Raw genomic sequence first — 7,776 nt, forward strand, 5'->3', positions numbered from 1 at the left:
CCGACAGAAGGCCATTTGGCCTCTAAGGGCCTGTGATTCCTGGGAGGATGTGATGTAACATGTATCTTCCAAGCCAGAGAGGAGGCAGGGTGGGTGCCCACCTGGGTTGCCTGCCAGTAGCTCACTATGCCTCCAAAACTCCTTATGCGGTATCTCAGTCCTCCCGCAATTCTCACTTGTGGGTCGTACAGTACCCCTGGGCTCAGAGAGCTTTCTAACTCATTTGTTCAAGGAGCAGTCAGCGCCAGCATTCAAACCTAGGTCTTAAAAGAAACTCAAGATCCTAATCATGTTGGTGTTAAGTTAATTCCAACCCATAGAAGCCCTATATAGGGGTTTCTGAGGCTGTTAATCTTTGCGGCTGCAGAAAGTCTCATCTTTCTCCCACAGAGCGACCGTTGGGCTCGAACTGCTGACCTTGTGGTTATCAGTCCAGTGCTTGCCCTCCAGAGCCACTGTGCTCCCAATCATGCCGTTGTTGTTGGTTCTGACTTGTGACCCTGTATAGGGTTTCAGAGGAGCAGCTGGTGGGTTTTAACTGCCAATCTCGTTCTATACACTAGGAACCCAGTCATTCTGTTGTTTTGTTAAGTGTTGTTGTTAAGTGCCGTGGAGTCGATTCCACCCCATAGCGACCCTGTGTAGGGTTTCCAAGGAGCAGCTGTTGAGGTTTAACCACCGACTTTGCAGTTCAACCGACTTTGCAGTCTGACGCATTAACCTACAGCGCCACTCCAGGACTCCTAATCATTCAGTTGTTAAGTGTCATCGAGTCGGTACCGACTCACAGTGACCCTATGAGTATCCGTTGTTGTTGTTGCTGTTAAGTGCCATCGAGTGGATTCCGACCCATAGCGACCCTGTTTCGTGTTTCCGAGGAGCAGCTGGTGAGCTTGAACCGCCGACCTTGAGTATCTGTAGAACCTCACAATTTTCCTGTTTCCCACAGTAACTATCTAGTTCTATCTTTTCGGTTTTAAAACCAACCAAAACATTAAGAGCTGTGATTGAAAAACAAGATAGTGAGGAGGTCATAAAGCTAACCCCTGGAGTCAGCCAGTATTTCAGGAAACACATCACCTATGAAACGTGAAAACAAACAGAGCCACTTGTGACCAGCTTTTTTCAGGACAAAGTCCGGAGAACCAGAGAGCTGGGCGGCCAGGAAGCACCTCGCAGGTGGGGCTGCCTGCAACCGGGCTGGCTTCCAGAGAACAACGAGCTAGCTAGCTGTGCTCCTTCCAGTGAGCGGGCCCACTGAGCTCCCACGGGTTCCAGTGCCCCAACTCACCTAACTGGCTGCACAGTTGCAGAGCCTGGAGGGACAGCGGCCCCGCCCATCGCAGGCCTAGAGGCCCCGCCCTTGTGAGTGACAGGCCCCTCCCATCAGAGGCATAGAGGCCCCGCCCATGTGTGGGGCTGCTCCCCTCCTTCTGAGCCCCATCTAAGGCCAGGCACACATCTGGAGGCTGAATCAAGACCCCAGAGGAAATCAACAACTTCTGGATAATAAGAAGAATTGGTAGTATTTATTTGATACTAACTCAATAATGAGGTACTAACTCATTTGATCCTCTCCATGACCCTCGATTAAGTCCATGTTACACATGGGAAAACTAGTCCAAGCCCGCACAGCTGTGGCATTTTCAGGCAGGGAGAGCTGGGGCAGTAAACCAGGGAACTAGCTTGGAGGAGCCCTATGTGTTAACCTGATCACAGTTCACCTTGGCCCTGTGTGGGGTGGTTGTTAGTCTCTGTAGTGTTTCCTGCCATCAGAGGGGAACGGCCAGGGGTGGGAACCAAGGGCTGGCTGTGTGACTGAGTCAGTGGGCTGGACATCTCTCCATGCAGAGACCTCAGTGAGCAGGACAGGGCTGCAGGTAGAGAGAGAAGAGTTCTGGACCCTCCCAGCCATGCCCTCGGCTGCCTGCCCAGCCCCAAGCGTGGTGTGAGACCTACAGCAAACCTGGTGCTCTCTGGGCATCTCTGAAAGCTGCAGAGATGGAAGGTCTCCTGCATTGTGCTCCTGCCTCCGGGTAAACAGCCCAGGGGAATGAACCTTCTAGCAATCAGAGTGCGGGGCAGCCTCCAGGTCTGGCCTGCCTGCTGCCCACCAGGGCACAGGCGGACAGGGACTGCGGCAGTAGGTCCCAATGCAGCTGCAGGAATTCCATGTTGTGAAGTGCAGCTGGCAGGTTTAAAGTGCCACCTTACAGTTAGCAGTCCAGGGCATATCCTACAGTGCTACACCAGGACCCTATCTAGAATTCCACAGGGAACTTGCAAAAACCCAGAGGCCCAGGTTGCGCCCCAGACCAGTGAAGACAGGATCTCTAGGGGTGGGGTCTGGGCATCAGCATTTTGTGGAGCTTCCTGGGGAATGCAGCCAAGTTTGGAGGCATTTGGTGATGGGATAGTCCTGCCCTCCTGCCCTCCGATGGGCTCTCCAGGTCAGTGAGCCCCTGGTATGGGATGGATGCGGTGCCCTCAATACCCCAGGGACAGGGTCCACAGCTTCCATCAACTCTTTGGACCCAAAGGAAATTAAAATCCAATCTTGGGGGAAGTACTTCTCCACCTCACCCCACCACCCAAGTCTCATGACTTCTGAAGACTAGAACCTCCTCTTCACTGAATCAAGGATGGTTTGTTTTGACTCCTCTGAGAAACCTTGCCTGACCTCTCCAGGACCCGTTCCCCATTTCCTTCTTTGTATGTTCTGACACTTAGTATGTGCACTAGCCTCTGGAAGAGGGGCAGACGGGTGAACAGGGCAAGTTCAGCCCTGCTCTCAAGGCGCCTGCATTCTAATGGGAGGTACTTGCACACTTAGGGATTGGTCTGCTAGCTGTAGCAAGCTGTGATCCTGGCTGGGAAGGGGCACACAGGCAGTGGGATCAGACCCAGGGGTCAAACCTGACTGCTCCTTCTTCCTCCATTGAGTGGGAAGCCCTCTGGATTCTGATGACCTGCTATGGGCAGGCTGGGCTGGCCATTGGCAGCTTTTGGTTCTAAGGTATAGATTTGGAAATCAAGTGTTCCAGGGGTGGGTCTGGGAGGAGGGAACTTAGTCTTCTGGTCCAGAGGCTTTAGGAGAGGAAGGGCAAAACCCCCGATGGAGGAGTGTATGTGTTACGTAGGAGTCAGGGTTGGCATTATAGGATAAACACTGGACTGGACTGCTAACTGCAAGATCATCAGTTCAAACCTATCAGCAGCTCCTCGGAAATGCTATACAGGGTCACTGTGAGTCAGAACCTTCTCTTGGCACTAACAGCAATGGCAGGTCCTCCCTGGAGAGTGCAAGGTCTGGTTCGCATTCCCAGGAGCCCTCCGGCAGGGTCGCAGTGGAGCCAGTGAGGAGTGAGAAACTGCTGCAGCATTTGTTCAGGAGAAGAGTTGGACTGGGTCCCATTTGGGCTGTGGCAGTGAGGCAGAGTGAGTCCCCAGCGTGGTCCTTAGCGTGGTCCTTGGGTATTTGGCTTGAGCCATTGGGAAAGTCTTGCAGCTCTTAGAGAGAGCCCTTGAGTGCCTTCCTTGGAGGTATTTCTTCACATGTGCCCCACGGGGTGTTCATAGCTATTAGGTGAGAAATGGTTTCCAGTAAGTTCGGAAACAACTGTCAGGACATGTCAGAGACAAGAAATGGTCTAGTGTGCAGTGTTGTGTATGTGTGTATGTGGGGAGAGCGGGGAGTGGGGGTGGGGCGGGTAGAGTGAAGAATTGGAACTCCAGAAACCTGGTGACAGTAAAATCTTTCCTTTTCGACAGTGTGTGTTCTGGGACCCGTGCTTCTGAGGAACCGCTCCAGAAAACGCAGGTGTGGTGCAAGCCCGTCACTTGACAGGTGAGGAGGCCCAGGAAGGCCAGTCCTCTGGACTAGGGATACACCAGTGGTATGGAAATTTCATTGCACAGGTTCATTCCCCACCCCCCACCCCCGCCCGTGGAGTGGCTGGCGGGCTCGAACCACAGACATTGTGTTTCGCAGTCCAGTGCTTATTGCCTAGAAATGGCCACTTGATCTGTTGGAAAGTGTAATATAAGACCAGAGCCTCCATCTTTGCTACTCTGGCAGAAAAGTCTGGGCGAACCTAATAGTTTCAGAAAATGTATGCAAGGAAGCATCATGCTTTTCGGTTAGTTTCTTCTGCAAATGTAAAACTCATCATTTACTCCTATAAATCTTGAGCTTGCTGCTACTGCTAAAGATGTGAACCCCAGCTCCTGCTCACCACGTTCTGACTGATAGGCACTGAGCTATTCCACTCACAAGACCACACCACTGTGGCCTCCTTTAACAGTGGCTAGGAGAGTGAGGCCCAGCCTGTGCTCAGGGACCCTGTATCTTCTCTCTCCTGCAGAAGTGGTCCCAATGACTATTCTCCCAGCTCACTAATTCCTCTCTCCTTCAAGAGCCCAAGTTTAGGGGGCCCTGGCCTTTACAGGACCTTACAGATAACATCATGTGCATAATTTCGTTCCCTACACCCCCCAACCCACTGGCATCGAGTTGATTCCGACTCATAGCTACCTTATATGACAGAGAAGAATGGCTCCATTGGATTTCTAAATCTTTACAGAAGCGGACTGCCACATTTTTCTCCCGTGGAGTAGCTGGTAGGCTTGAACCACCAAACATCTGGTTAGCTGCCCAATGCTTAGATCACTGCACTACCAGGATCCCTATACTGGGTGCCGGCAAACCTTTTCTGCGATGGGTCAGATATAATTAGCTCTGTGGACCATTCAGTGTTAGTTTCAGTTCCCCATTTCTGCCAATATCGTACGGTTGGCAGCCATCAGCCACCAGTTTTGAGCTGACTCTGACTCCATGACCCCGTATGTGTCAGGTTGCAGCTGTGCACCATAGGGATTTCAGTGTCTAAGTTTTCAGAAGCAGATAGCCAGGCCTTCCTTCCAAGTCACCTTTGGGTAGATAGAGCCCAACCTCCAACCTTTTGGTCATCAACCGAATGTGTTACTATTTGCACCAAGGTTGGTAGTCCAAATTTACCAGTTGCGCCTTGGAAACCCTATACAGGGTCACTATGAGTCAAAACTGACTGGACTGTACTTAACAACAGTAACAGCAGCAGCAGTTATAGCGAATAGCTGAACCAGTGGGCGTGCCGATGCTCCAATATAATCTTATTTATGAACATTGAAATGTGTCATTCACATATTTTTTTTTTAAAACTTTTTGTTGTGAATTGAGTGATTAGTTTACATGGGGGAAACATCAGTTACTCGTTTCATTGCAATGATTACAATCTCCTCTGTGCACCATCATTCAACAGTATTTGTTTCTATTCCCTCTGCTGTTGTTTTGGGGGTTTTTTTTGCACCTGGGATGGGGTGGGTGTGTGGTGCAATGAACACAAAATCACTCAGGAATATATAACCATTTAAACAACCAAAGGACACATTCTGCAAGGCTGCCCCCTGGCAACCAGCACCTGGCTGCCAGCACACAGCCTTTCTCTTTCCATGAGTCTAGAGTCCTCAGCTGTTATCTCTCTATTCTTTCATCTCTGCCTCCATCTTTGGTGTCACTGCTTCTCTGGATAGGGTCCCACATTCCTCTCGTGCTCTTCTCCTTTGATGACTATCAGATTAACTACTCCCTTCTTTTGTTACAAAACTTCTACCTATACAGTTGTGACAGTTGCAATTAGTCATGATAACAAATACTCATTATTGAATAATAAGAATCTTATCCCGTTCTTTCACCAGACACTAGACAAGATGAAAGCTATTCAGTGGGGACTCTACCTTCCCCCACACACTCTGAAACTAAACTTCCTCTTGAAAACTTGTAAGCCAGTCACTTCATGCCTTTATAACCCCTCCCATTTTAGGTAGCCAATATCTAAGTTGCCCATCCCTATCAAATCTGTATATAGAGATTCACATACTTTTCATGTTATAAAATCTTCTTGTGATTTTTTCCAACTATTAAGAAATGGTTATATGTTGGATTGCTAACCACAGGGTCAGTAGTTCGAATCCACCAGCTGGTTGCTGGAAAAAGATGAGAGTTTCTGCTCTTGTAAAGGTTTATAGCCAAGAAACCCTATATAGGGTCACTATAAGTCGGAACCTACCACTACCAACACGACCACTACTGAAAAATGTAAATGCCATTTCAGGCTTACAGACAGTAACAAAAACAGAGAGTATGCCGGATTTGGCCCTTGAGCCATAGTTTGCCAACCCCTGCCTTACACCAAGCTTTATTTCGGACTTGCGGATGAGAGCGCTGAGGCTCAGACCGCTTTGCTGGAAGGGCAGAGCAGGGATATAATCCTAGGCTCTCTGACTCCAACTCTGGGGTCTCCTCAGGGACCCTAACCATGGTATTTGCAGTCACCTTCTATGCTTGAGAAAGCAGGGCAATGAATAAGGAAGACGGCAGAAGAATCGATGCATTTGAGTTATGGTGTTGGCGAAGAATACTGAGTACACCGTAAAGACGAGGCTGCTGTATGTAGACTTATCGTCTCAGAAACCGTAAGGAGTAATTCTGTACCATTCTAAAGGGCTTCTGGGAGTCAGAATTGAGTCAATAGCAGTGGATTGGCCAGAAGAACAAATCTTTCTTGGAAGAAGAGCCACAAGACTCCTTAGAAGCAAGGATGATGAGACCTTGTCTCACGTACTTTGGACATGTTATCAGGAGGGATCAGCCCTTGGAGAAGACCAGACATCATGCCTGGGAAAGTTGAGCATTAGCCCCAGAGGGGAAGACCCTCAGTGAGATGGTGTCTGCAATCACAGGCTCAAACATGGGAAAGATTGTAGGGGTGTTGCAGAACTGGACAGTGTTTCATTCTGTTGTTGCACATAGTGTCGATATGAGTCAGAACTGACTGAATGGCACCTAACAACAATCACAACAGGACTGGGTGGTATTTGTGGGTATTCTTTATAGCTGATGACACCCCCAGCCTGGAGTGATCCCTCGTGCCCACTCAGGTTCTGCAGTGTGTCCCGACTCCTCTGGGTGCTGAATCTCCCTTGAAGATGTCTTGAACCTCCCATTAAGGTCTCAAGACCTACTTGTCTCTCAGGCTGTTCCCAGGTTGCCTCAAGGCCCATCCTGATTGACCGACCTGCTTGCCTGTCCTGGGGCTGCCAGGTCCTGTTTCAACCTCTGAACTCTGCTGTCTCTGGTGTGAGGTGGAGAGAGTGGACTGGCCTTGAGTCTGATGGCTCCCAGATCAGATGGACTGGCTTCTGGTTCTTGCTGGTACATTTATTGGTGACTTTGGGCAGCTTTCTTCACCCCTCTGTGCCTCAGTTTGCTCATAAAGTATTAAAAGGCTTAGCCCAGTGCCTGGTATGATTTGTGGATTTGATCCATCAAAAAAAACCAACACCCACTGCAAACAAAAAACAAATCCACTGCCGTTGAATCTATTCCGACTTATAATAACCTTTCATTGTTCTTCAGTGCCACCAAGTTGCTTCCGCCTCCTAGTGAAGTGACTCTGTATAGGTTTCTGAGGAGTGGCTGGTGGGTTTGAACTGTCTTATCTTGTAGTTAGCAGTCCAGTGCTTATCCTACAGCACCACACCAGGAGTCCTGTAACAACCCCAGGACAGAGGAGAGCTGCTTCCTAGGGTTTCCAAGGCTGTAAATCTTTCCAGAAGCAGACTACCACATCTCTCTCCTGCAGAGCACCGGGTGGTTAGATTCATAGGTCTTTGAGGTAGCTTAGTCCACTGTACCATCAGGGCTCCTCTGAGTGACTTGTTGTTGTTGTTGTTGTT

The sequence above is a fragment of the Chrysochloris asiatica genome, unplaced genomic scaffold (assembly GCF_000296735.1).
Source record: "Chrysochloris asiatica unplaced genomic scaffold, ChrAsi1.0 scaffold00075, whole genome shotgun sequence".
Taxonomy (NCBI): domain Eukaryota; kingdom Metazoa; phylum Chordata; class Mammalia; order Afrosoricida; family Chrysochloridae; genus Chrysochloris; species Chrysochloris asiatica.